The following is a 26611-nucleotide window of genomic DNA, read 5'->3' as shown; positions in this document are numbered from 1 at the left end:
CTGTGGGCAAAAAACAAGGAGAGGAGAAAAATAAGGTTTTTGCTATTATGATAAAATTTCATATGGGATAGATGCTGGGTGACATTTCCCCTTTTCATCCTGCCCCTCTACATTCTGATATCTCTGAGTACCCTACCTTGTCTTGTTAGCAATGGACTCTAAATGACTGTGCAGAATTCAGGAATATTTTGGAACATATGTTCCCCCACCTCTCTGGGGCCAAGTATATATATATATATATATATTTAATTTTATTTATTTTTTTCATATAGAAGGGAGGAAGTAGCTGATTAACACGTTCATTACTCATTTCTGGTACAGCACAGTCCAAACATCTCAGGTATAGCCCCTGATTTTTGTGGTGAGCATGTTATACACCCCCTGAGCAACAGCTGTGGAGCACTTGGTTCTTGAGAAACTAATTCAATTTTGTGTCTTCCCAGTAAGCAAGAATTATATTGTCATTAGTGTGGAGTAGATTTGGCTAAACCTGCTGCCTTGAAGATGCTTGTTTACGGCTAGAGCCCTGCCAGCTCTGGTTTTTAGGTTTATGGAGCTGTATAATGTTTGTGTGTGTCCCTGTGCCTTTACTGTTCGATGGGTGAGCAAAGAAAGAGGAAATCAGATTTGTTAGCAATAAAGTAGTGTACAATAGCTATTAAAACAGGGTAATTACATAATTAGCACGGCAGTGGTAACTCACCCAGCATGAACAACACTAAAACAGGCCCCTGCTTCCCTCGGTCCAACTTGAGCTGGGACCCTAACAAAACTTCCAAAATGGTTATTTAGTAGAAACACACACAAAAAACTTAAAAGCCATCGTAAAACTGAGAAGGGAGGCCCAAAAAACCACAGGGAAGCCAAACACTTTCAAAGAAACAATAGTAAATTAGGTGTTAAAGATATAAAAGCCTGTTCCCTAACAATTTAATTAGGTAGCATGTCTGTTACAGACATTATGCTGCTAGTTTTGGAACCCATGGCAGGGCCTCACAGCTCTCAATTCACACTAGCCCCCAAGAGAGGAGTTTGTTATGAAGGACTGATGTTTTTGCTCTACAGAAAAGTGTGATGGTAATCAAGTGAAAATGGCAGGTAGCACAAGAAATTACTATTTTTCTTTGCAACTTTTCTTGACATATATTTACAGTAATTAAAAGCCCGGTTTGAAGAATAGTCCTGTTTTTAATTAGCACCTGCTTCAGTTTCATCTGAGCTCATTCCCTCGAAGAAGGATCAAAACAACAACACTTTCCTGGAATGGGCTTGAGTATGAGCAGTGTGAGATAAGGCTGCCCCAGCTCCTGTCCTGCCTGGCCATGGGGCTCAGTCCTTGTCTGGCTGGACAGCCTCGTCTGAGGGCTCCTTTAGCTCCTCCTGCAGCCACACAGCATCTCTCCTGCTTGAGTGGACTTCTTCTTGCCCATCTGAAATCTGGCTGGTGAGATTCCAGCTGCACCCAAAAACCTGAGAATCCTGGTGGCTTTCATAGAGCCATAGTTTTGCCTGGGCTGAGCCCACTGTTAGTGACTGCTAAGATTAAAGTTGTGTGCTGGAAGTGGGGACAGGAGTGCCAGGGGAGGGAAGGGTTTTGCATGTTAAGAGGTTGCTGTTAAATGGAAGGGACAGTTCACATGTTGCTCAAAAAATCACCCCATCACTGTGATAAAGCCTCTGATTTTACCTCTGGGGTTCTAAAGATATGTTTTTTTTTCTCTTGATGGCAAAGAGGGTTGCAGTTAATGACTGATGTAGGAAGAGGGGGATCTTGTGGGAAGATTCTTCCTGACCTCTTCTCAAAGGTAGGACACTGAGCAGTAATTCCTGCTGTGCTCAGGGCAATCTTCAGGGATAAAGTTTCCATCAGAGTGTTGCTTGATGGTTTGTTCTTCCATCACCGCCCAGCAGTGTTTAAACCCAGCAATGGAGAGGCCATCACAAGCTAAGGTGTCATTTCTTTTTAGTGGAGTTTCTTTGCTTAAAAAGGGTGGCACGTCCCTGATGGAGTTAACCAAAGCAAGTGAAGAGGTCCTCTCCTAAGCTCTCTCTTGGTTTGCAGGCTTTGCCTGAACCCTCAGTCTGATTTTATGTCATCCAAAGGTGAACATGCTGCCCTGACCTCAGCACAACACCTTGGTGCTGCCCTGCATCCCCTCAGTGCAGCCCCTCATCCAGCAGACATCAAACAAGTCACCTTGTCACCAAATAAGGCCAAGCCAGTTGGAGAACTGTCTCTGCTCCCTGCAGAAACAGGAATCTTCAGCCACAGTTCAATATTTCTCCACTCCAGGATGCAAACGTGCAGGCCCACTTCAACACTGCCAGCTGGAAGAGAAGTCAGATCTTCTCTTCCAGAGCCTGCACAGGGAAGTGCAGGAGCTGCTGTGCTCAGTGCACTCTGGAGAGGGGTGACAGCTCTTCTGTAGCATTTTTTGAGGCTTCTAAGCCTTACTTATCCCTTTGCACTTCCAGATCTCTAATGCTGTGCTCAGCAAGGGAAGAGCAATTTAAAACAGGACACGTCTGCTTCAAGCACCTCTTTGTTTCTGAGGGCAGGGTATGGGGGGAAGAGCTGCTCCCCTCAGCCCAAACACGGTCCCTGTATTTTGGGAACATGCACCCATTGCTCTCTATCTAGAGAATGAGCCTGAGCTAACGTGGCTGTGCTCCAGAGAGGCTCTGCAGGGCTGGGGCTGCTCCCACGGAGCTGGGAGAGCTGGAGCAGGCAGAGCTGGATCTCAGGGGCAGTGAGCAGCAGGTTGGATGGACGGGCTCCTCTGACCCCATGGGCCGCCCAGCTGAGCAGCATCGCTCAGAGAGCAAAGATCCAAGGACTTCTCTTACTCTGGTATCCGTGTCCAAAATTTCTCCCCAGGCCACCGAGATTCCACTTCTCCTCCCAAAGTAGCTGGCAGCAGCTCCCCTCCTCGGGGAGCAGAGGCTCCTGCATTTCCATGCTGTTGTGTGTTGTTTGCAAAGAGCTTTGGAGTGAAATCTTTCTCACAAGGCTTTTTTTTTTTATTAGCACTTCATTGTTTTTTCAGAGCTGGAAACATAAGCTCAACCATCCCGATACTATTTTGGACCTCACACCTCTACTTGACCTAAGAAAACTAAGGACAGCTGCAAAAATACAAACAAACAAATAACTTAGAGCATTGGATATGCTTTAAACCACTAATGAGCTGAGCCTAACTACCCCCCTAGGAGGCATATGTTAATTTATATGTTTTTATTAAGTCTAGTCTTCAGCTTCCCGATTTGTCTGTGCAGTGTGGCAGGGTCCTCAGTGAGCTGGGACTGGAGCTTTGGAGAGAGCTGGAGATCAGAGGATTTTCTGCTATTAAACATCTGCTGAACAGGGCAGTGACAGTGGTAGGGTGGTGTGATGGGATTTTCAGGTCACCACATGTGCACAAACATCAAGCAAAGCTGAAAGAGTGCCCAGAGTTGTGCCTGGTGGGGAGGAAGGTGGCACAGAATTGCAGCCTCAGCCCTTGGTGGGACATGGGGCCAGGGGCTCCTTCCTGCCAGAGCTGCAAACCCCTGCCCATCTCACTCCACCTTCTTCCAGCTGAGCTCAGATTTCCCACAGACAAGCACTGAAATTGGGGGAAAATCAGCCACTGGAGAAGGGGATGGTAATGTTCCCCCTCACTGCTTTTTGGTGTTACTGGATGTCAGCGGTTCTGGCATAAACAGCTTGTTCCCCCTTCCTAGCTCTATTTTCCAGCTCGTTCCTGTGAAGCAGCAGTTATTCGTGACTTCACTCCAGATCTATTGCTCTGGGATTTGGGAAGTGTTGCCACTCCCTCAGCCCACATTGCTGCTGTGGGGTGGGGAGAAGGAGAAATGGGGAATAAACAGAGCTGTCACCTTGCACAAAGTGGCAGATGGAGCTGCCTGCACTGCCCAGCCCAGCTGAGGCCCCGAGGTGGGAGCCAGGGCTGTGCTCAGGGCCAGGACACGCAGGAGCTAAAGGAAACCATCACCTCCATGTATAAATAGCAATATGAGATCCTCACACAGCAGCTGAGAGAGGAAAGCACTGAACACATCCATGCCCTGCAGCTCCTCCTCCATAATTCCTAGAGGCTAACGCTGCATTGGGTGGTGCAGCAGCAGGGTCAGTGGCTGCTGTGGCTGCTGCAGCCTCTCATGCTTGCCCTGGGCTGTTTGATCCATGGGAATCCAGCTTGCTCCTCTTACACAGGGCAGATGCAGCCACTGGGATTCAGACCTGAGTGGTCTGACCCATGGAAGCAATGTTGATGACCAGGGGGAAGCTGAGATGACCAGGGGGTGTTAGAGATACTGATACAGAGGAATACTGATAGAGAGGGGAGCCAGCAGTGCTCATTGCCCAGCCCCATTCCAGACATTGGTGCTGTCGTGACAGGCAGCAGAACAGAGTCCACTGACTCCAAATGTCTCTTTGATTGGAGAACAGAGATGGGTAAAAATAGCAGCTTACTGTTGAGGAAAACTGCTTCCTGTCTGGGCCTGATTTCATCGCCCAGGCCAGTGCAGCTGTGAAACCACAGCCTGGCTCTGTCACTTTGCTCCCTCCTTGGACATGGTTACTGTACTCTAATCACTGCATTTCAGGGGGGCCTCTGGTCCTCAGGGCTCCACTTCAGGGTAGCCAACCTCAAATATTTGGGGCTGCACATCTGTCACGTTTGAAATACACTATTTGTTTATTTGCACTGAGATTGCCCTGAGAGGCTTCCTTGCTCTGCTAGGAAGTTCCCACCCTGTTTTACTTATGATCTAACCTTGCAGTTTGTAACCCTCTGGCTGGGGTGGGCACCCATGAGAGAGAAACTCTCAGTCCCTGCTTTATATAAGGAGTGTGGTCATTTCGCAGCTGGACTCGGCTCCGGTTGGATGACCAGGGAAAAGGCTGGAGGGAAGGGGAGAGAAGAGCAGGTAACAGACTGGACACGTTCCTCTTGAATGGGATCCAAAGACTGTAGCCAGCTTAGGTGCAACAGAATGCTGGTGGGTGTAGGAGCAAAGGCTGAGGTCTTACAGGCCAGGTTCTTCACCTCCTAGGGCTGTAACGCTTGGTTTGCCTTGCAGAGGTGAAGTCATTTCATGGGTGATCTTAGAAACTGTCCCTGGAACAGGCTTGAAGCCTTTTCTAGGGCAAACATTCCCCTGGGTGCTACTGGATATTTCGGATGGCTCCTCTAGAGAAGTGTGGAACCATTACTTTGGTTCACATCTCAACCTGCCAGCTCATGCTCCTCTGTCTTTCTGCAGATGACTGTCATCCCTTGGCACAGCTTGGATGGTCACCTCTGCTTCCTGCCCTGCCAGGTTATCAGCCAGCACACAGCAAGGAGCTGCAGCACCTGAAACAGGGCTCAGGCTGATGGCAGATGCACTCCAGCAGCCACAGGGCACCTTCAGAAGGAGTGGAGCATGTGTGTCCCAAGAGTGCTGCTCTGGAAGAGGGGAGCGGCTGAGCCTCACCCAGCTCTGGTGCTCTGCACTGAGAGGTCTCGTGTTTCATGAGCACTTGCACTGTGACTTACACCAAGAGTTTCCTCTGCTTTTGGAGGTGTCTTGTGTGGGTTCTAGCTGCTCAGCCTCTGGGGAGGCTGCCTGCTCAATGTCATAGGGTGTTACTACTTCAGTGGCTGGAGTTTCTTCACATTCATGTGTCATCTTCCTCACTTTTGGTCAAACTGCATTCAGATTTTCTTTTCTTCTTCCCATCTTACAAGCAAAATAACTCTGAGGATTTGTTCCACTACAATCCCTCTTCCCAGAACAGTAGATAAATATTTCAAGCTGTGTCTGATTTGATTTAAGATCTTATTTCTGTTGCTGAGGTACATTTTCCTTGCACGGAGGACAGGCTCCATCAGAGCTGTGATGATTCAGAAAGGGCTGATTTGCCAGTTCTGTTCTCTGGCTGTTGCTGGGCTTGGGAAGCAGATCTACCCTGGGCCTTCCCACAGACCCAAGGGTTGCAGCTGTGTCAGGCTGGGTCTTAATGGGAGCTTCTCAGAAGGTGGAACTTCCACTGTAGGGGAAGCTCTGACACTCCCCAGTTCCTTCTATTATTGAATCAATATTAAAAGGTGAAATTTGGAAGTTTCCCACAAAATGTAATTTTTTTATTTAGGAACTATTCAGAAAAGAAAGTCTTATTTAAATTATTTATTCCTACTTTCCTATTATACCAAATCAGGAAAAACTAAGACATTAGGCAGTGGAAAATCTAAACTCTCTAGAAGGTTTGAGTCAATATTCAGCTATGTGCAGCAGTGGAAGCAAAACGACCAGAATGAAGCGAAGCATGTCAATGCCATTGAGAAGAACCAGCACGGTGGTGATGAAACACCGTGTTTTGACATTCTCCTGGTGTAAAATTTCATTGAAATTGACAAACTGCCGAGAAATATTTTGATTTTTAAATAGACTTTACTGGATGAGAAATCACTCTGTTGAAAAATTTTCAGCTGGCTCTATTGCAAACTGAGTTACTGGCTGATGAGCAGACCATGTCAGTGCTGGGGAGGGCTGGACACACGTGAGGGTCAAACCCCCAGTGCTTGAGCAGCCGCTCATCAAATACCATTTGCCTGGAGCAGGAAGCTGGGCTGAGCAAGAACGACAGCGTTTGGCACCTTGGGGTGTCCAGCATCAGGCACTGGCTCTGCATGGTGGACACAACCCAAGTTGTTATCAAGGCTTCTTGCAGCAGCCTTTGCAGGGACTGACAAGTCAGGATGCCTTCGCCAGGAGCCAGAGTCAGGTCCCAAATCAGCCTCTACATTCCAAGCAGATGTAAGATGTGGAAGCAGGAGGAAGATAGCGAGAGGAGCTGTTCTCTGGAACAGACCTCCTGGAACATGTGCTCGTGTCTTCTGCTGGACAGGCCTCTGCCAAAGGAGAGCACCAGATCTGAGGAGCTGCTGGTTCAAACTGACTCTTGATCTCCTCTGAGGTGATTCCACGTGCATCCGTGACACATAAACCTTAACTGTCTGCGAAGTCTGAAAGCCCACTTTGTTCTGCTGTCAGCCTCAGAGCAAGGATGATCTACAAGCAGAGCAGAGAGAAGGGGTAAAGAGGAGGTAGAATGGGTGATGTCTTTCGAACCGGGAGAAGGTGATATTTCCTTGGTGGAGTCAGTGCACACATATCCAAGGAGGGACTGAAAAATGGGAAAGGAACAGAGCCCAGCTTACATAGCTGTGCAGCTAGCCATGGGCTGGCCAGCACGGAGCAGGAGCACTGTGCCATGGCAGGACGCTGGCGTGGGATCATCTCAGATTATTGGTGCCTCTTATTTTTATAAGCAAGATTCTGGGGGAGGAAATATGTAGCGAAGTGAAACTGGTGATTGTACAGGCACGCCGGCGATTAAGGCTGCAGTGGGTGGGCAGTCTGTGGGGGCTGCTGTGTTAACTCCAGCCAAGGAGAGGCACATGCTTTCCAATCTATGCTATCTCAGTTTCAGTGCTGCAGACAGCCCATCAGGGTGTCATTAACAAGCAGTTACTCCGCTCTCATTGCTGCGCTTTAAGGAAATATGTCAAAGGCATTTCTGGTGAGCGAGGGCTCAGTGCGATCAGATTGCTCCAGCCTTCTCACAGCATTCCATTCAGATTATAATACACAATAGTTCAGACCCTGCTGTGTCCCATTACTCAATTATGAAATTGCTTTAGAAGTTGGAGCTTACTGATTGGCTCCCAATGATTTCATACCCATCATATTTCTGTGTTTGTGCTCTTGGGCTGACTGCTCTGTCTGGTTGGTTCAAGCCATTTCACTCCTCTGTTTCATGTGCTTGCATATATTTTATACCTGTCTGTATCATTAACTAACTCCCCCAATATGCTTTGCAACTTCAAACCAGGCTGTGAAAGTGCAAATCACCTTTGAGGGCTGCTGTTGGGGTATGGAGCCTTCCTATTATTGGCTCCATACTCAGGGCTGACAGAGGTGGGAAGGGGTAGTGAACCCAAGCACAGCCCCACAGTGCAGAGCTCCTCTGCCTCCCCTGCCAGGCAGATGTGCAGCTGCTCACGAGGGAGCAAAATGGGGAGAGGATGATGGAGTGGCAACTGAATTTATTTCTGCAGCTTCTGCTAGTCAGACTGAATTGTAAAGCACTTATCCTCCAAGCATCACAACTGTGTGATCTGCCACCCATCACAACCTGCCTCTATAAAATTTAACTTTGTTCATGAATTACTTACAAGAGGCAAGGAAAAAGTGGTATTGATAGTTGGTGAGACCTGCTTTCATGTACCAGGCCTTGACACAGCTCTTTTCCCTCATGGAGTAAACCTTTCTCACTGATGGAAGATTTGCTGGAGAGAGGCTCTGCTGCTGTATTCTAAAACAGGGATTTTACACCTGTTGGAAATAAACCCCAGGAAACCTGGATGGATGTGGTTTGATTCTACTGAATGACCCAATTTATCTTATCCTGCATAAAAGGAGAGTGAACAAGAATGAAGTCAGGAGAATTCAGCTTGTGCATCTTTGAGATGGTCAGCCCTGTTTGAACCCACCCATGCAAGAGCTGAAGCAAGGTCCTGTTCTAAATTAAAACAGTGTTAAGTGATCTAGTTTAGAGAACCAAAATAAACTTGGGCTTTGATTTTTTCTGAAATGACTGCAAGTATCACTCTGATCACCTATTGTTAGTAGCAGTGTTAATTTTCAGTAACATTTTGTACCACCCAGAGAAAAAAAAGCTGAGGCTCATAAACTGGAAGTACCATGCATTTCCAGAGCCTATGAGAATCAAATTGTTGATATCTTCCAGGGAGATGCTTAGATTACAAAAAAATCCTGTACAAAAATGTCCTTGGTATGCAATGAATATTCTGCCTCCTCTGTCAATAAAAGAACGTGATCCAGAGTCAGAGGGGTTGGATGTGTTTGGGAGCTGTGGATGTGGAGCAGTTGGGTGCCATTGACCTTGTGCTCAAGCCCTCAATCTGCTGGGCAGGGGGAGAGATTTCTTAATAAAACCCCTGAACTCTGGTGGTCCCTCTAGAGCTTCCTTTGGGTCAGATCCTGAAATCCTCTATAGGTTAAACCCTCGCTGGAGACGTTTAGGTGCATGCACAAATTAAGATTTAAGAATTCAGGACACTGGATCTGTCTGGCTTGTTTTTAAGGAATGGTTCCTTTCCCAGAATCAGTGTTTAGCGTTTTTTTGGTCCTCCAGTTCAGATTAGACCACCAGCAGGTTTGTTTCACCCTCTAGCTGTTATCAGGGAATTACTGGAAAGCAGCACGGCTTTCTATACCTTTGATGCTGTTAAAATGATAGCCCCTTCTGCCTACACAGGGATGTAGCTAAAAGGTCTTTAAAAGGTTTCAGCTTATGGTGCCAAGATGAGTTAAGGCTTTGGCAATGGCAATAGGATCCTCTCACCTGCCAGCAGATAAGGATCATCATAAATGTTCACCATTCTGGGCCATGCTGCTCAGTCAATCGAATACTCAAAAAATATCCAGCATTGTGCCATATGCATTTTTCCCTTTCAGGGTTTCCCCTGGATGTGATCATTCTGACAACCTGCCACACCACTAGGTGCTTATCTTGCAAAGTTATTTCATGTATTTATTAACTCATTGTGTTTACTTATTTAAATATTCTCTGCAGATGAGACGCATGGCCAGCTTAGTCTCAGCTGCTCCTCAGATCCAGCTGCTAATATCATTTCATAACTTGGCTCGTGCAGTTCAGATCTGTACCAAAAGACTCTGTTTTGAATTACCATTATATTTGATATTAATACTAAGCAAACTCACAGCTGTCCTACATTGCTGTTTCCGCCCTCCCTGGAATTCAGCTTTCAGACAGAGGACATAACACTCTTGTATGTCTGTCTCTCAAGCTTTAAGGTCTGTCCTGGACTCCTCTTGTCTACAGCAGAGAAGATGTGCTAATTGCCACTGCAGCATTCTCAGCTTGAGAGCTCCATGGCTTTTTCAGGGACAGGTCTAAGTCAGACCTGACCTGGAAAGATTTTCAAGCAAAGCCACAGTGACTTTCAACTGAGCAGCCCAGGAAAGACTTATCCAAAATCCCTGAGGGAATTTGGGATGGGATTTCAGAAGTATTTAGTCACCTGGAGATGAGGAATGGTATCTAGCAGGGTTTTCCAAGCCACCCTGGGTCCAGATCCTCGGTGGGGTTATGTGTCTGTCTCAGGAAGTCAATGGAGTTAAGCTCTGAAGCACCCTGGGGCAGAGGTCTCCATGCCCTGGGCACATCAGCAGGAACACCAGCAGCTTTTGGAGCCTGGTGGTGGTGAATCCCAGCCTGGAAGCCGAGCACACATATGACCCCAGCTTTGGGGAATGAAACCTCCCAGCTCACCTGCACTCAGCTGCTGTCTAGGGCTCAGGTGTGGGGGGACAGGCATTTCCAGCTTGCTCCATCACTGAGGCTGCACTAACAGCCCTCACCTGTGGGAATGACATTTCAGTCAGCTGTGTCACCAAAAGAGTTTCTTTTTCCCACTGAGGAAGATTTGTTAAAGAGAGGGAAAACATCAAAGAGGTGGATTTTTCGTGCTCTCTGAGGCCTGGATGAGCAATCCTCACAGACACCTTTCAGTCCATGGCTGCTGATGTGCTTGGGGCCCTATTTCTTTAGTACAAGGGGAGAATGTGGCCTTCTGCTAGTGAACAGCTCAGCTCTTTCCAGAAGGACAGGGTCTTGTGCCTGTACACCCTGAAAGCTGGATACTTCTGTTGGTGACAAGCTAACCAGTCACCTCTTATGGATGACCACAGAGAAAAGATGTGAATGCGGTGTAAATCCCACCCTCAGCAACCCCCTGGGGACAAAAGGCTAGGGAAGCATCTCAGGTGGCTTTGGGGTTTGCAGCAGGCTGGCAGCCGTGGCACTGAAATCCACAGCGTTGCCAACAGGCACAGAGCCGGCCCTGTGGGGAAAAGCAGCCAGATGTTGGTTTGAGGTGCACCTCACCTGGGAGCTTTCCAAGGTACACTGGGACCCTGCTGTGCAGCTGAGAGCCAGCTCCTCGCCCTCCATCTTCTGCTTTCTCCTCAGAGAGGATTCAAGTTTATTTAATCTCAGATTTCTTGCTGAAAAACGCTCAGTGAGCATGAAATGCCTTTGAACTCTGGGGGTTTTGCTACTGCCTGTAACAGGGCCGGGAGCAGGAGACGGCCAATCCTGCAGCCATGGAAACACCTCTGCTCCCCAGGGCAGGAGCACAGGGATCCCTCCGTGCCCCTGCACACTTTGGGAGTGCCATGGGAAGCAGGGGGGGCACGGGGCATGCCCCTCATGCCCTGCCCACACGTGGCCCACCGAGCTCCATGTGAAAGCACTTCCAGCCCAGACAACAAACAGCTGCGAGGGACTTGGAATCTGCTAGAAAGAGGATAGCCAGGAAACCCTTTCCATGAAGAGAAGAGGGGATTTAGTTGCTGAGTGCTGCAAAGATACATACATTTTCCTAAAAAAACACTGGCGATGCCAACGTGAAGATTCAGTGCATTGTCAAAACAAGCCAAGATTCTTATTAAAACCAATTGCTTTGGTTTGTTAGGCTACTTTGCTGTGGTGCCTCTAAGCCAGCAGATGTGTTGGGGTTTAGGAGAGCTGCTGCAGCCAAACCTGAGGTGGCTGGAAATGAGTGTGAGTTGAGCAGATGCAGGGATCCTTTGCCACAGGAGGCTGTGCCCCAGTCCCTGGGACACTGTGTGTCAGATGCTCTGGGAGCAAAAAGGCTCCAGATGAGGCTCCACACTAGAGGAGGCACAGGAAATTCTCTGGGAATCCTTGGTGCCCCCCAAACTTGCAGACACAGTAATGAAATAGAAGAAAATAAGACAAAAAAACCACATGCTATTTATTGTGATCTTCTTTTCATTTGACTGAATGTCACAAATAACAAAGACCATTTTGAAGAGAGAGGTCATGGCTGTTATTAGGCTAACTGTGGTGATACCAGGAAAGCAGAAGAAGCCCTTGAACCTCGTGTGTTTCTCCAGCTGCACTGGGCTAACAAAAGCCTCTCATGCTCCAGCTGTACTACTGTTAGCTTAAGAAATAAATGTGATGCTTCTGATGTGCTGTTCTGCTCTTCATGGTAGCAGGGTTGTTCCACCCAGGCTGATGAAGACAGACAGGGTAAATGAAACTGGAACCAGGTCTGACATGTCTCTGGTGGATATACTAATGTAAGTATTCATTTACTACTTCAGCAAACAAAGAATCCTCTTCAAAAATCTATTGAATGTGTATTTGAAGATAGAAGTATTAATATTTACTTTAGTCAGACTATAGCACTGGAATTAACAGCATAAGCCAAACAAAGGTTAGAACTTCTAGTGGGATGGGTAGAGATGGCAATTCCAATAGTAAATGCATCAAAAGCCAGGAAGCTGGTAAATAGGAATTTTTCCTTTCCTGCTTCTTTATTGAGCCTTTTTGTTCCTCTCAGCTCACATCCCTCCAAAGTCAGTGCTCTTATAGATAGTTTCCATCTTCCAGCTGATGCTGGGGGAGCTGCTGCTCTCACCATGGCACACAGAAGAAAAGCTGAAAGCTCCTGCTTGGGGAAGAGACTGAGGCAAGCAGAATAGTTTTAGACCAGAGATGTTCTGGGTTGCCATGGATGTGATGGCCTGTGCTGGGTACTGGGTGGAGGCTCTGGACGCTGTCCCATGGTGAACACTTTGGGAGCATTTCATTTTCAGATCTTCAGCATTTCAACATTTCAACATTTCATGTCAGCATTTCAGCTTCAGGTGTTCTGAAGCAGACCCGAGAATCCCAAGGGGAAGCCGTGTTTGGTCTCAGGGAAGCGTTTGCAGATGCCTGAATTGTGACTCTGTGCTTGGTGTCCTGGAAGTGCTGCTGGATATGAGACCTGCTCCCATTCCAGGGGTGTTCTCCCTCTCTGGGGAGCACTGAAGCTCAGTCCCTGCCCTTCCCATGGGCTGCTGAGGGACACTCAATCTTTTAAAAGCAAGCGCCTCCAGGAAGGCTGAGATTCCCATGATCTGAGCAAAACCTCAGACTCAGCCTGCCTTCTGTGAGCAGTATTCTCTCATCTGAGCTTTAAGGCAAGCTCCCAGCCTATCAGACTCTTGGCAGTAATTTCCACAGCAGTTTGTTGTATTTGGACTTGAGATTCCCCCTTGACCCCAAAAGTCACACTAAAATGCTAAAAGTATTTTCTTTACTTGCTAAAGAAAACACAGAGGGCTTTATTTAGTTATTCAGAACTCCTCAGCCATTCTTTAGTCACTTCATGATTTCCAGAGATGGTATCTCTGCTGTTGTCTTCCAGCTCAAGCCACTCGGAGCAGCTCAGAGGGGAAGGAAAGCTGCTACATTTCATTGTCCTCAAAAGAGGGGAGAAAAATCCGACTCGTGCTCCCAACCCAAACAACTCTGCTGCCTCGTGCATTCTTGACAGCCAGGAAGGCTCCCTTGAAACCGTCTGTAGCCTTTAACTCCCTCCTAACAAGTTGGCCATTTCCAAAGAGAAGATTTTTTCTCCACTGATTTATGAGCTTTAATTTATATGCAAGCCTGGAATACTTGCTTTGGGAAGAGTTCTACCTCCAGCCAAGCGAGGGCTGAGATGCAGAGTGTTTTGCGTGGTATGTTCGGTATTTCCACGGCACACTCTGCAGCAGCCCAAAACACCCCAATTTCAGAGCCAGCATGGTTGTAGGTGGTGCTGAACACTCTCCTCCAAAGCCTGGCTAGGCCAAGAAGTTGCATTACTGAACTGGGTGGGTTAAGAGCTTTGGGAAGCCTGCATGACCCAGGCAGGCACAGTCTGTAAGTGAGGAGGCACTGAAGTGGCCTGGGCTCCCATGCAGTCCCTGCGTGATCTGGGACATTGTTTGACCAGGTTTCCATGGGTGGTAATGGGATTTTCCAATCTGGAGCTGACTCACCAGAGCCTGGGTGTAGGTAGGATTGTGCAGACTCTGCTGTTTCCTTTGGAAATGATGGAGAACATTTGGTCCTCTGCATCAGGTCAGGAGCTCCTGACTGGCTTGTGGTGCCTGGTGATCTGCACCCTGAGGCCTGGTACCATCCCAAACTGCTTTTAGGAGAATCCAGATTGCTGCTACTGCATCTCACCTGGAGGGTGGTACCTTCTACCTGAAGGGTAGTGGATTTTATCAACACATTACTAATTTCACCGTAGGCAATGTAGGAGCAACATGTTTTCCATCCACAGGTTTGTTATCGCCACTTGTGCTGTGTTACACATGCACATGAGAGCGTTGGCTCCTGGGTCCTTAAAACCTTGGGAGCCATGGTGAAACCTCTGGAGTTTCGTGGAACCTTCAGTGCTTGACTGGAGTGGAAGGGGGCACATCAAGCCCCATAGGCTGGATTCACTGATTTAGTTCTGGATGGAGATGCTTGCAAATCCTGGAGCTGGTGAGACCTGTTGTCTTGGTGGGTCACCCACACAAGAGCTGTGAGCTTGCAGCAGCAGTGTTTACACCATTCTTGAGGCTTTGCCACTACCATCCATTCACATCAACTCCTGCACAAGCCTCAAAACGCTTCAGCTCGCACATTAGGGTCAGGGTGTTGCTGCCGACTGTTACCCACCTCCAGATCCCTATGGGAATAGAGACAGTGCTCTAAAGGAGACTGCTTTGGGTGAAACCAGGACGGGTTGGGGAAGGTGGGGAGAGCTGTTGTCTGCACAGATGGAATGGTGAGGAGCTCAGCAGTGCTTGGTTCTTGGCAGCAGGTTTGGTCTACTCAGTGCCCAACAACTGGTCCTTGCCTGGGTCACCACCGTTGCTAGGTGATGGAATTAATTATTGATCAACAACTGGATCTGAACTCTGGAAGGATCCTGTTACACCTGAGGAACTACTCCTTTCATCTGTTGGACAGCTTCTCTGGCTATTCAGCTCATGGCAGCCCATGGGGTTACCACTGACTGTGGCTGGCCTCTCTGAAGAACACCAAGAAGGTCTCCCATGGAAAGAGGTGTAGGGTTCATGGAACAGCACCTGGAGGGGATTTGCTCAATCCTGAGGATGCATGTAGGTCTGAATGGAACAGCGTGATGGACATCCCAGGAGGCTGGGAGTGTGGATTTGGACCCAGGCATCAGGGCTTACTCACACCCTTGTGATAAGCCAGCCTGGGGGAGAGGCATGGGGTTATTTATCTGCTTGGCTGTAGGCAAGGCAGTAAAAGGTGATCTTTTAGAACACTCAGAACAAGGAAACCTGAGTCAGAGACAGCCTCAGCCTCCTTCTCTGCTATCTGTGCTGCACTAAACAGGATAATTCATCACTCTCTCTGGCTTATATAAAATTGCACTCTTGGATGTGACCTCCCTCAGGGGACCCACTCCACCCACCAGTACCTCCCTGACCTCATCTCCCCTGCAATGCTTCTACTCCCCTCCTGTCCTGCCAGCAGCCCCTCACCGCTGCTGAGCTCACACTTGCCAAGTCTGGCTCCTGCCTGGCTTTGCATTTCCACCTGGGAGTCCCCCCTCCTACCAGCCTCTCACCTACACCTACCTTCCAGCTTTCCCTCTCCACCACTTCCTGATCCTCCCTCTAAATATAGGCTGTGTGGTTTGGGAGTTGCCAAACAAAGAAACAAACAAAAACCAGTGGAAGGCTGTGGTTTCTGCTGATTTTCTCTTGCTTACCTCAAGTGAGAAAGCACCTTTCACACAAAGCCAGGGCTGAGCACAACCCAGCCCTACACCAGAGAAGCACCAGCAGGGATGGGATCAGCCCTGAGGGGATCAGTCCTTGAAGGACAGAGTACAATCCATGTAAAGCCTCTGCTTCCCACCCGTCTGAGTTACCTCAGCGACATCGTGCTGCATCAGCTCTGTGCTACTGGTCAGGAAAACAAAGTCCAGAGCTGGTCATCTGAGCAGCTTCTTCATCTCATGAGGAACATTATTCTCCACCAACTAAATCAGCATGGGGTGGATTGATCTGGGCTGCTGCAGTTAAAATGTTCCTTGAAATGCTTGGGAACTAAAGCTGTCTTTAGGCATGATACCTCCTGTGTTTGATCAACAGCTGTCTGGGGAAAAGGTCTCATGAGCAACAGCAGCAACAAAATCTAAATGTATTAGCATTCATATAAATATATCTATATTACATCTGAGGAATATAACTTGTCTGATATTAAAATCACAATGGGCTGGGGGAAAAGAACCCCAAGCTTTTAAGACACAGTGTCTTACTTAGCTGTCCTCTAGACCTCAAGGCTTGGCAGGTTCTTCTCATCTGCATCAGTTTGTCTGATAAAATAACACTACTGTTATCTGTGCAAATTTCCTTTCTAGAAAGGAAATTGCACAATCTCTATGAATTCTATGGATTGAGAGATTAATGGAGCAATCCCTGGTCTTTGAGGGAAACCATCAAGGTTTTGCAACACCTTTTGTTAAGTCCTTGGTGTTGCAGGGACTGTAACCTGTACATCATCCTCCTTGTCTGTACTCTTCCTTTGCAGCTCCTCAAGTCACAGAGGTGCATGTCCTGGATTCCTTTGCTTTTTGCAGTGTGAAGAAGAAACCCCAAAGGCTCCATTCAAGAGCCCTGTGTCAGTCCTTCCTTCATCCTGGCATCAGGACTTTGATTTCCCACTCTGCCATGAGAGCTGAGTTGTGCCAGTGACAGAGGCAGCCCTGTGAGCTGATAGTTATTGGTCAGTGTTTATGGTGCACTTCACAGTGAAATGCCAAAAGAAGCAATTGAAGAAAGACAGAAACAATGAAGAGCCAGGTCAAGATTTTTCTGTTCTAGATATCTAGCATAAACCTGGTTATCTAGAATTATTGTATTGTCACTTCCACTGAGATGGGCAAAATATAAGCCAGGCTTGTCCCTGGGTTAAATTTTGCCCTTAGGTACCAAAGTCACAGGGATAATCTGTGATGAGTTTGCCAGTGTTCAGTACCTATATTGAGCTCTGAACTGTATTGGCTTTGTATCCTAATGGTGACAATGAAATGCACTGAGCTAGAAACTGGTTGATTTCCCACCAAACAGGAATGTCCTGGAGCATCCACATGATAGTTATGTTGTGCTGGAATGTCCTGAATGATTCTTGGCTTTGAGGAGCTTGTTGGCATACATAGTTAAAGCAAATTTGGGGTTTTTGTGCAATCCATTGTCATGTTTTTAGCCCTTGGAGACGATGCTGTGTTTCAGAGGCGGCAGCAGCAGCGGCGTACGACCATAACTGTGTAATTACAGGACAAGGGAAACATAAAATGAAACTTTCCATGTTTCAGAGAGTTGAAACAGAGAATGAAAAATGCAAGACAAACAGGGGAAGAAAAGGGTTAACCATTTAAAGGATTGAATCGAACAAAATATATCTGTGCAAGAGCCTCCCCAAGGAAGTCACTGAGACCACATTGCTTGGATCATTTAAAATTGGGCTGTACAAAGCAATAGAGGAAATTCTGCAGGGAACAATCCTTCACTGGCAGGTGGGATGGACTCAATGACCTAATAAGCCTTTTCCACCCCTAAGTCCACAAGATGAGCCTGTAACTAGTGCAATATAGTTTTGCCCAGAGTTCCCATGTATTGGCTGTGAGCAGAGCCAAGCTGCACCAAACTGTGTTGTGTTTAAGTTAACTATTTCAGTAGTTCTTTTGCCCCACTCTGGTTCCTTTTTTAGCAGAATTCCTCCCCAGACAGATGACTTTTTTATATTCCCTCCATTTTTTGGTATGTAAGCGTGTTAAACCACATACTGTGGTTTAACAGCATATTATATATATTACATATGAAAATATATAAAAAATATATTATATACTATCTATAAAATAATATCTATAATATATATATAATTTAAATACATATATTGTCCTTAAAACAGAACAAGAGGGCAGGAAAAGAGACACCATCACTAGTAATGATGGCCCTTGCCAATGGCCATGGACACAGAAGCAAGCCTCCATGAGGAGGAGTAACCTGGTGGGCTGAAGGAGGATGTGGGCTGTTTTGGGGCTATAAAACCGTTCTGGTACCTCAACTGAACCCTTTGGATGCTCCAAGTTCACATTTTGGGACAGTACCACAACCCACATCACCTGAGTTCCAAGGCTGTGGGATCCCTTCCTCCACCAGGGGCATTTTCCTACCATGAGGCTGTGAAGGGATGCTGAGGCTGTTGCCATCTGTGCCCACCCCTTGGAGAAACTCATTATCCTTGACCTAATTTTAGGCTCTGGTAAATACACACACAGTGGAAACCTGGTGAGGATACAGGCGTTGGGGCCACCCAGTTGGCCAAACATCTTTGTTTTCTCCCTGGCCAGGGCTGTGCTGGGGAGAAGGATGCAGCCCCTCCACCTGCCCAGGCTGAAGCTGGGACTCAGCTGCTCCTGTCCTGACTAGTTTCTCCCTCGTGGCTGCTGCACTGCTCACAGGCCTTAAGCAGCAAAACTTCCACCCTCTCCTTATTGCTCCTGGATTTTTTTCAGGTGCTATCAGAGGAAAAACTCCCCTCCCAGCTGGAGGCAGAGCTAAGGGAGGGGTTGCAGTGACCGGAGCACACAAAGTACCAACAGCACATCCAGCAACTGGCCAGTGATTGGAAAGAGTCGGCAACAGGATGAGGAAATTCTGATTTGTACCAAAATCTCCATGTCCTGTCTCCATACTCCAGCTCATGCCATGATTGCAAAAACCCACAGCTGTGTGAAGTGTCTCCAATATGAGTCATTCATAGCAGCTCTGTTCTGCATAGAGCACGCGAGACACAGGTCTCAGCTAGGAAAGAAAATTTCCCTTCACAGCTTTTTAGACCTCTTAAATATTTGTTGTGATTGCTGTACTAATTAAATTCAGCTGTTGCAGGTAATATAACTCCTGACAGCTTTTTTTTTTTTAAAAAAAGTTATTTTCTCCCTTTTAGAGGGCAAGTGAGCAGCACTTAAAGGTATATGGTCTGTCCACTGGGATGGCTGCTGGCAGAAATGCAGAGCTTTGCTTGAACTCTGAAGTCATGGCTTTAAACTGTGCCAGTTTGCCTTTGCCCCAGATGGGGAAGGCTCTGATGGGAGGGTACGGACCACCATCTGCCTGGATTTTTGCTTTCAATCTGAGAGACTGGACAGCCAGTGCATGAGATGGGAAGGGACAGTGTCCATCAGCTGAGCCCCTCCCTAGCTTGCTTTGTGTCTTTCTGGCCCTCAGCACCATCACTTCTGCAGCTGCTGAAGTGAGTTGTACAGAGCAGAGCTCCCCTGCCACCTCCTCTCCTCCAGAGGGGTTATCCAACATCTAAACCTTCGGCAACGTGGTTCAGATTTGCTGGCAAATTGTGCAGATGAAAAGGCAGTGTCTTACAAGAAAACTGCATTTTTGTGGTCTTGTTCTGATGCTGCGCTGCGCCGTGTGTGGGGTTCAGGGCTTCCCGGCGCTCACCTTTCAGGTTGTCAAGGAGAATTTCTGCTTGTCAAAAATGATTCGAAACGCCCTCCCTGTGTGTCCTCCAATGTTTTGAATTTTAAAGAGTAGCCCCGGGGCAGTATATTTAAAACATGATCTCAGGGAAACTGGTTCATTGCATTTGGAAGCCTAAAGAGCGAGAATGACAACGATAAATAGACATCAGGGTTTGCGGAGTCGCACCGAGGTCAGACGCTCCCCCTCCCGTCCCTGCCCGCCCCATCCCCCATGGTCTGGGCAAGTATTGCCTTTCCTCTCTCCAGCCGGGCTGTGTCCCTGTGTGTCCCTATTTCTGTGTGTCCCTGTCTCTGTGTGTCCCTGTGTGTCCCTATTTCTGTGTGTCCCTGTCTCTGTGTGTTGCTGTGTGTGCGGTGCCCATCCCGCTCCTCTCCCCTGGCTCCAGCCGGGCTGTGTCCCTGTGTGTCCCTGTGTCTGTCCCTGTGTGTCTCTGGGTGTCCCTGTGTCTGTCCCTGTGTCTGTCCCTGTGTGTCTCTGGGTGTCCCTGTGTGTCTCTGGGTGTCCCTGTCTGTCCCTGTGTGTCTCTGTGTCTGTCCCTGTGTCTGTCTCTGGGTGTCCCTGTGTGTCTCTGTGTCTGTCCCTGTGTCTGTCCCTGTGTGTCTCTGGGTGTCCCTGTGTGTCTCTGGGTGTCCCTGTGTGTCTCTGTGTCTGTCCCTGTGTCTGTCCCTGTGTGTCTCTGGGTGTCCCTGTGTGTCTCTGGGTGTCCCTATCTCTGTGTGTGCAGTGCCCATCCCGCTCCTCTCCCCGGCCGGGCGCTGCCTCCCGCGGACACCCCTTGATCTCCGCAGGGCTGGAGCACCTGCAGGCCCCAGCGCTGCCCCGCGACCTGCGAGCGCTCCCCAGCCTTCGGAAGAACCACCCCAGTGCGTTAGAGCCTCGAGATGGGGATGATAGCGGGTGGTTGGGTTATCGCAGCTCACCGAGCCGCTGCTCATCCGCCGAGCCGCAGCAGCCGAGTGTGTATGCCCGCTCGCCCCGTTCATCCAGGCCGAGGGGCCGGGCTGACGGAGCTGCCCCGGGCCGGCTACAGGCCCTGTCTCGGCAGCGAGCTGCCCCGGGCCGGCTACAGGCCCTGTCTCGGCAGCGAGCTGCCCCGGGCCGGGCTGACGGAGCTGCCCCGGGCCGGCTACAGGCCCTGCTGGTATCTCCGGGCCCGAGAGCTCCAGAGCTCTTGAGTCCGAGCTTCCCCCTCGGAACGCAGCACGGTGTTCTGTGCTCCCACAGCTCAGGTGGGGCACTGCACAGGGGATGAAGCTCCTTTATTCATTAGGAAATCTGGCTCCCGGCTTATCCTGAGTTTCGTAGTACAGCAGTGAGTTTGGAGAGAGGCGGAGTTCCTCTGGAAATGCGAGTGGAGCTACATTTGTATTTAGCAAAGTGCAAAACCATCCTAGCAAATGCCACAGAGTATTTGAACGGTCGTGAATCGCAAGCTCCAGACTTCCTTCAGGTGCTCCCAAACCAAAGTCCGCCCTCAGGGTGTCAATTACACTGACAAAGAGTGAAAGGAGAGAGCTGGTCCTGGCTCCTTATTCCAATTTTCCTTCAGTATGGCTCTTAGCTTTTGGTTAAAGCCCATCCACTAGTGAAACAGGGCAAAAAAAAGCCTTCTGGAGTTACCCGCAGTTCCCTGCAATGCCTGGCTCTCTGCAGAGGTCTGTGGCTGCAGCATCACCCAGAGAATCGGGGATAGCAGAGCTGCCTGATGAGCCATCGCTTTGTCCCATGCTGCAGAGAAGCTTTCTTGCGCTGAAGAGGCCAAATAATATTTTTTCCCCCGCAATTTTTTTAAACTTTGGGCACCTTTGCAAATGACTTTTCTGGCTGGGATGAAACCCCCGAGTGCCAGAACACCACAGGAAGAGTGATACTGCTAGCCTGAGGAGGAGGAAGGGCTGGAAATCCCCTAAGCATGCCTGTTTTCTCGAGACTCTCAACTCAATTTTGCAAACTCAGAAGATTTTATATAACTTGGTTTAGTCATTTCGGAGGTTTAAGGCACTTGGCTACGCATCTGGATTGCATCTTGGGGTGGGTTATCCAAAAAAGAGCTCAGGCAGGGCACTTGGAAATTCAGCCATTGCTAGCAAAACCAAAGGAAAACAAGAGCATGGGAAGGGAGTTTCTTCTTTGCTGTTTGGTGTGCTGGACTTCGGATTTAAACCCATGATCTGTCTCAGTACTTGTCAGAGCCATCATGTGGTGCAGGAAAGGCAGGGAGCACTTCAGGAGATGGAGATGGCCACTGCCATCTAACCTGCCACCCTGGCTTGTGCCAGTGGAGGGAACCTAAACACCCTCTGCACTGAACTGTCTGTGCCACCCGAGGGTCTTCAGAGCAAGAACAACAAATTGATGTGCAGTTCCTGAAGGTGCAGATTACCCTCCCACCAGCGCTGCAAAGAGAGCAAGCGCAGCTTTCTGCGTGGTGGTTTCTGCACCAGCGCCCAGGGGCTCCACTCAGCCTTCCCAGTCTGCAAATCTTGGCCTCAAAAAGCCCTGAAATGAAATGTTTCAAGTTGAAAAGTCCAAGTCAGTTCAAAATAGAAACAAAGAAAGTTAATTTTAAGAGCCCTTTAATTTTTAGCCCTTAAAAGCCAAGGAAGTTGTGTATTGATGAGACAGTGCCTCGAGACAATTGAAACCCAGCTCAGAACCCTGCTGGCTGTTGACTATCCTTAGGTCTCTTGTCTTCACAAGCTGATAGAGATCAGCCCCTCCAAGGTCTGAACCTTTAACCATTTGCTATGTTTTGCCTCACAGGCAGCTGCACTTCAGCGGTGGGTGAAATGATTCCTCTTTGTCTGAAAGGGCAAATTCTTCCCTTTAGACATTTGTGCTCACCTCCCATTAACTTTGGTATGAGCTGAGCTCATGCTTCCAAGAGCAAAATTTGGCTTATAATTTCTGCATGCTTGGGGTTCCTCTGGGTACCATATAAATGTAAGATACTGTGATTCAGTGCTAAAGAGCAGAGAAAACACAAACCCCCAGGAGACACCGCCAGAGAAAACCATATAGAACTTGTGTTTAAAGCAAAACAAAACAAAAAATTAAAAAAAATAGAGAAAAAAAGGAGAAAGATTAAGAGAAACAATTGAGATTCATTCCAGAGGTGGTTTCACTGTAAGCTGAGGATGAGAGCACACATCTCTTCTGCCATCACTTCCCTGACTCCCTGTGCTCTGGGCCATCGGATCAGGCACAGTTTGGGAGCATTATTGAAAATGTCTTACCTCCTATATTTTCTGGGCTTTAATCAAACTCACTGTGCTGCCAGAGGTGTTTCATTTACCAGGAGAGGGGTCAGCGAGGCAGCCCTGAGCAGCAGGAAACAGCAGATGCAGAACTGTTCCTCCATGCCTGGAAGCTCTCCGAGGGCAAGCAGTGCATGGATGTTCATTATTGCCTTCCCTGTGCCCCACACAGCTTGGGGGCACCCTGCTGTCTCCCCTGGGGGCCACTGGGGTGTGGGCCAGCAGCCCAAGGTTGCTGGCTTTGGCAATTTTGGTTATTGTCTTCCCATTTTGCCAACCAGCTTTGTGCCAGTGAAAAGAGCTAACAATGCATGTATTTTATAATTCTGTTTTCTATCTGCTGCCATTTTAGAGTTTCTTGGCTTGTTCCAACTGTCATAAAATTACTTTATTATATTTTCCCATCTGTTACATTTCCCCCTCTTTACAGGGGGACATTGCATGATGCACATGGGCTAATTTAGCTTTAAAATTATTGTCTGGCTGTTGTTTATGGAAAACGAATGCTGTATTTGTGGAACAACATGTGACTTCTCCGTAGTACCAAGGAGAATGCCTGAAGTCTGTAAACCCAAATGTCAGCAAATGGACAGGGCTGCCCCCTCCTCTCCTACCCCAGCCCTTTGCCTTTATTTGTGACCTCATGTACCTAAGTGAGAGCTGCAATTGCTCAGTATTCAGTGATCCCCTCTGCACCCCCAGCTGGGGGATGGCTTCTCCACTGCAGCAGTGCCCTGCCTTTGGAGTGGTGAGGTTCAAGCTCTGGGTGCAAACTCAGCCACAGCAGAAGTGATTTCACACACATAAAAACATGAATAACCAGGTGGATCTGCTCTTCATTCCTTGCCTTTGCTCTCTTGTCTTTGATTCTTCTGATACTTCTGTCTTCAGCTTAGTCAAAGCCTCTTAATTCAACTCTTTCTCGTAGCGTCTGTTCGGAGGTGTGAGGTGCCCCTGGTCTCCCGCTCCCAGCACAAAGTCTGGGCTGGGACACCACGGCCTGGGAAGCAGGCAGGCCTGGGGATGCACTGAGTACACACTGGGGCTTTAACAAGGCTTTCTGAAACTCCTTCTCTGTGTTATTTTTGCTTTTTCACTCCCACTTTTTATTGCAATTTGCACGGCTACTGATAGCACCATCAACCAATGTTCTTCAATATTTATGAGATGTATATTAAAGACTTGGTACTGTTAAATTATGCACATTATTAGATGAAATTGAGTGTTTGTACTGGGGGTTTGGTGATCCCAAGGGGTTTCTGAATACACAAAATGTTGTCTTAAGGAAAAAAAAATTAGATCATTTCATTTCATAGTCCCATTTCTGCCCCTTCCTCTCCTTCCTGCCCCCAGGTGTAAATGTTTTAAAACATAATTTTTTATAAAAAACATAGTTTTTTATGTTTTAAAACATAATTTTATCTACAAGAGAGGAACCAGTAGCTACTCCAAAGAGTGTACTGAGAGAGCCCATTCCCAGCACACCAGAGACCACTGGTGTCACTGGTGTCACAGGCACGAGAGCATTTATTGGAAGGGATCAGGTTTGCACTCCAAGCAGTGACATGACATCCTGGCTCTGCCAGAGCTTGTGAACAACGTGGGCTGCCCTTTGTGTGGGATTCACCACCTGACTGTGAGATGCAGGGCTGTAGCTGTCAGCTGTGCCCTGATCACAGCTGTCTGGGAAGTCTGGGTGCATTTTCAATCTCTGCAGTTACCCAAGAGGTTGATGGCAACAGATTCAGAAAAGGAACTCCAGGTTTCCCATTTAGAATAATTTTCATCTGTTGATTGTGGCAAAAAGGTTAAAAACCAAGGAGGGGATATGTCAATATTCCACCTGACCAGGGCAGCTCTGTGTTGCCTCACATTTTCTCTGGCAGTAGGAGCCTCTCTGGTGGCTGCTGTCCTGCAGCCTGAGCAAAGGGAATGAACAATTACACACAAAACCGTGGCTTGTGCTGGAATTTAGCTTGATGAAGACCTCAGACTGAACTGGCAAGTGGGTTTTGTTTGAACCCTGCAGCCCCTATGCTCAATTCTTTATTAACTTTTTCAATATGTTCTGTTGCAGTCAGGCAACAATATGGGAGCTATCTTGCAGCTAATTTAACACCTGTAAATTCCCATGGCTGGTAATGAAACCTTGTATAGGCTAGTGGGTGAAGCATTTGCTTCATATATCAAAGGTCATTAGTTCAGTATTTGTTAACACTGTAGCTTTTATTAAATTTTTTCCTGCTTTTTTTGCATCAGCGTGCTTACAGCCTGATTAATTCTTCCCAAAGCTAAATAGGAAAAATGAGTATCACCTGACCCAGAACATTGGGGCTAAATTCTTTGTTGAAATCTGAATTAGCCTGCTAGAAATTATACTTCCAAAGCTCCTCACCCATTCAGAGACAAGCAGATTGGCAGGCTGGGTGAGAGTGGGGAAAGGGGAGGTGAGTTCCTTGCAGCAGGGAGCAATGGCTTCTGGTAACTTGTGTGCCAACATTTAAATTAATCTTTGTGGCACATTCAACAACTTGACACCTCTCTACTACCATGGATATATTTTTATTTCCTGGCTTTCCCATTTTTGCTTGTTTTTTGTTAAGGTAGTTTTTTGTTAAGGTAGTTTACAGTTTTGGACTATTTGGAGGCAATCCTTGTAGGAGGTGGTGAAGAGGAGGCACAACCCACCACAACCAAGCCAAGTAACCTGCCAGTAAGAGATGCCCTCCTCAGTGTCCTTGGACACCCTGCCCAGTGCTGGACGGGGTCTGATAGCCCCTGACTGAGGGATGGTGTCCAGCAGTGATCCCGTGGTCACCGTCACACAGGGCTCATTGCTGCCCTGCCCAGTGCTGCTGCTGGAAGTGCTCCTTTCCCGTGCTGAGCAGGCTGTGCCATCCCTGCTGCACTGCCTGTGCTAAAAACAGCAGACACAGGGAGCTCTGAGCCCCACAGCTGCTTTTCCTGGATGTTCTGTATCTAAACTGACCCTTTCTCAACCCTGTCGTGGGTTGGGTCCACCACAGTAGCCAACTTTTCAAAACACAACCAGCACAAAGTAATGTTATAATGACACCAAGAAGCTTCTGGAGATGAAATCACAGGGATTCTGCATCCAAATGGGATGCTGTAGCCCCTAGGAAGTGCTGAGTGTGTGCTTTTTCACCTGGAAAGGTCCTGGCATGGATGCTGTTTATCAAAACACCAACTCATTGAAACCCAGCTGGAAGTGCTGTCAGAAGCATTGAAAGCAGTGCTGCTGTCTCCAGACTGCCGTGTCTCTGCTGGCTTTGCCAGAGAAGGGAAATCAGTGGGCTCAGAACGAGCCCTGAACACAGAACTCACCCTGTGGTGTCTGACTCTCTCAAGAACCTGCAGCCACCATCACAGACCTTCCAGAGTGGCACCTTCCCCTCCAGTCAGCCTGGAGAAATGCCAGGCTCTGCCTCTCACAGGTGCCACTGGTCACAGCTCCCCTCCCAGAACCTGCCCATAATGATCCTGGTTATCAGCAGAGACAAGAGATCCTGGATGCATTCCTCAGACTCCCTATTAATTTAGTCTAAAATAAGTTGAGCTTTTTATTAACCTCTTTATGCTGCAGCATTTTATAAAATATCGGGTTCTTTGTAAGGCACACATGCTGGTTTTTATTCATATCTGTGTCAGCCTCAGAGCTGGCTTTGTGATGCAATTCATTACTTCACAACTGAAATGGCTTTCTCATTCCACAACATTTAGATGCCAGATATTTTCTACAAAGCTTATTAAAGTGTGTTTTGTACTTCATCACTCAGTGTACTACCAAGCAGCCACATGGATGTATTGCACAGAAATATTCAGCTTGTCGAGTAAGAACACCCCCCGCA

The 26611-nt window shown here is 47.9% G+C and overlaps 2 long non-coding RNA genes across 2 annotated transcripts; both read right to left on the bottom strand.

The window, feature by feature from the left end:
- Nucleotides 1–3772: 3772 nt before the first annotated feature.
- Nucleotides 3773–11322, bottom strand: LOC111935685 (uncharacterized). The gene is made up of 3 exons (XR_002867792.2): nt 10988–11322; nt 10373–10461; nt 3773–7062 (listed from the first exon to the last, which is right to left on the bottom strand). It is a non-coding gene; the product is annotated as an uncharacterized LOC111935685 (long non-coding RNA).
- Nucleotides 11323–11855: 533 nt separating this feature from the next.
- LOC147650455 (uncharacterized) lies at nt 11856–20628 on the bottom strand. Its single transcript, XR_015276589.1, has 3 exons — nt 20406–20628; nt 19444–19596; nt 11856–17242 (listed from the first exon to the last, which is right to left on the bottom strand). It is a non-coding gene; the product is annotated as an uncharacterized LOC147650455 (long non-coding RNA).
- Between the last annotated feature and the right edge of the window lie 5983 nt (nt 20629–26611).

The sequence above is a fragment of the Cyanistes caeruleus genome, chromosome 15, assembly GCF_971803275.1.
Source record: "Cyanistes caeruleus chromosome 15, bCyaCae1.hap1.1, whole genome shotgun sequence".
Classification (NCBI taxonomy): Eukaryota; Metazoa; Chordata; class Aves; order Passeriformes; family Paridae; genus Cyanistes; species Cyanistes caeruleus.
Note: the sequence above shows the minus strand (reverse complement) of the source record. Positions and strands in the feature narration are given on the sequence as shown.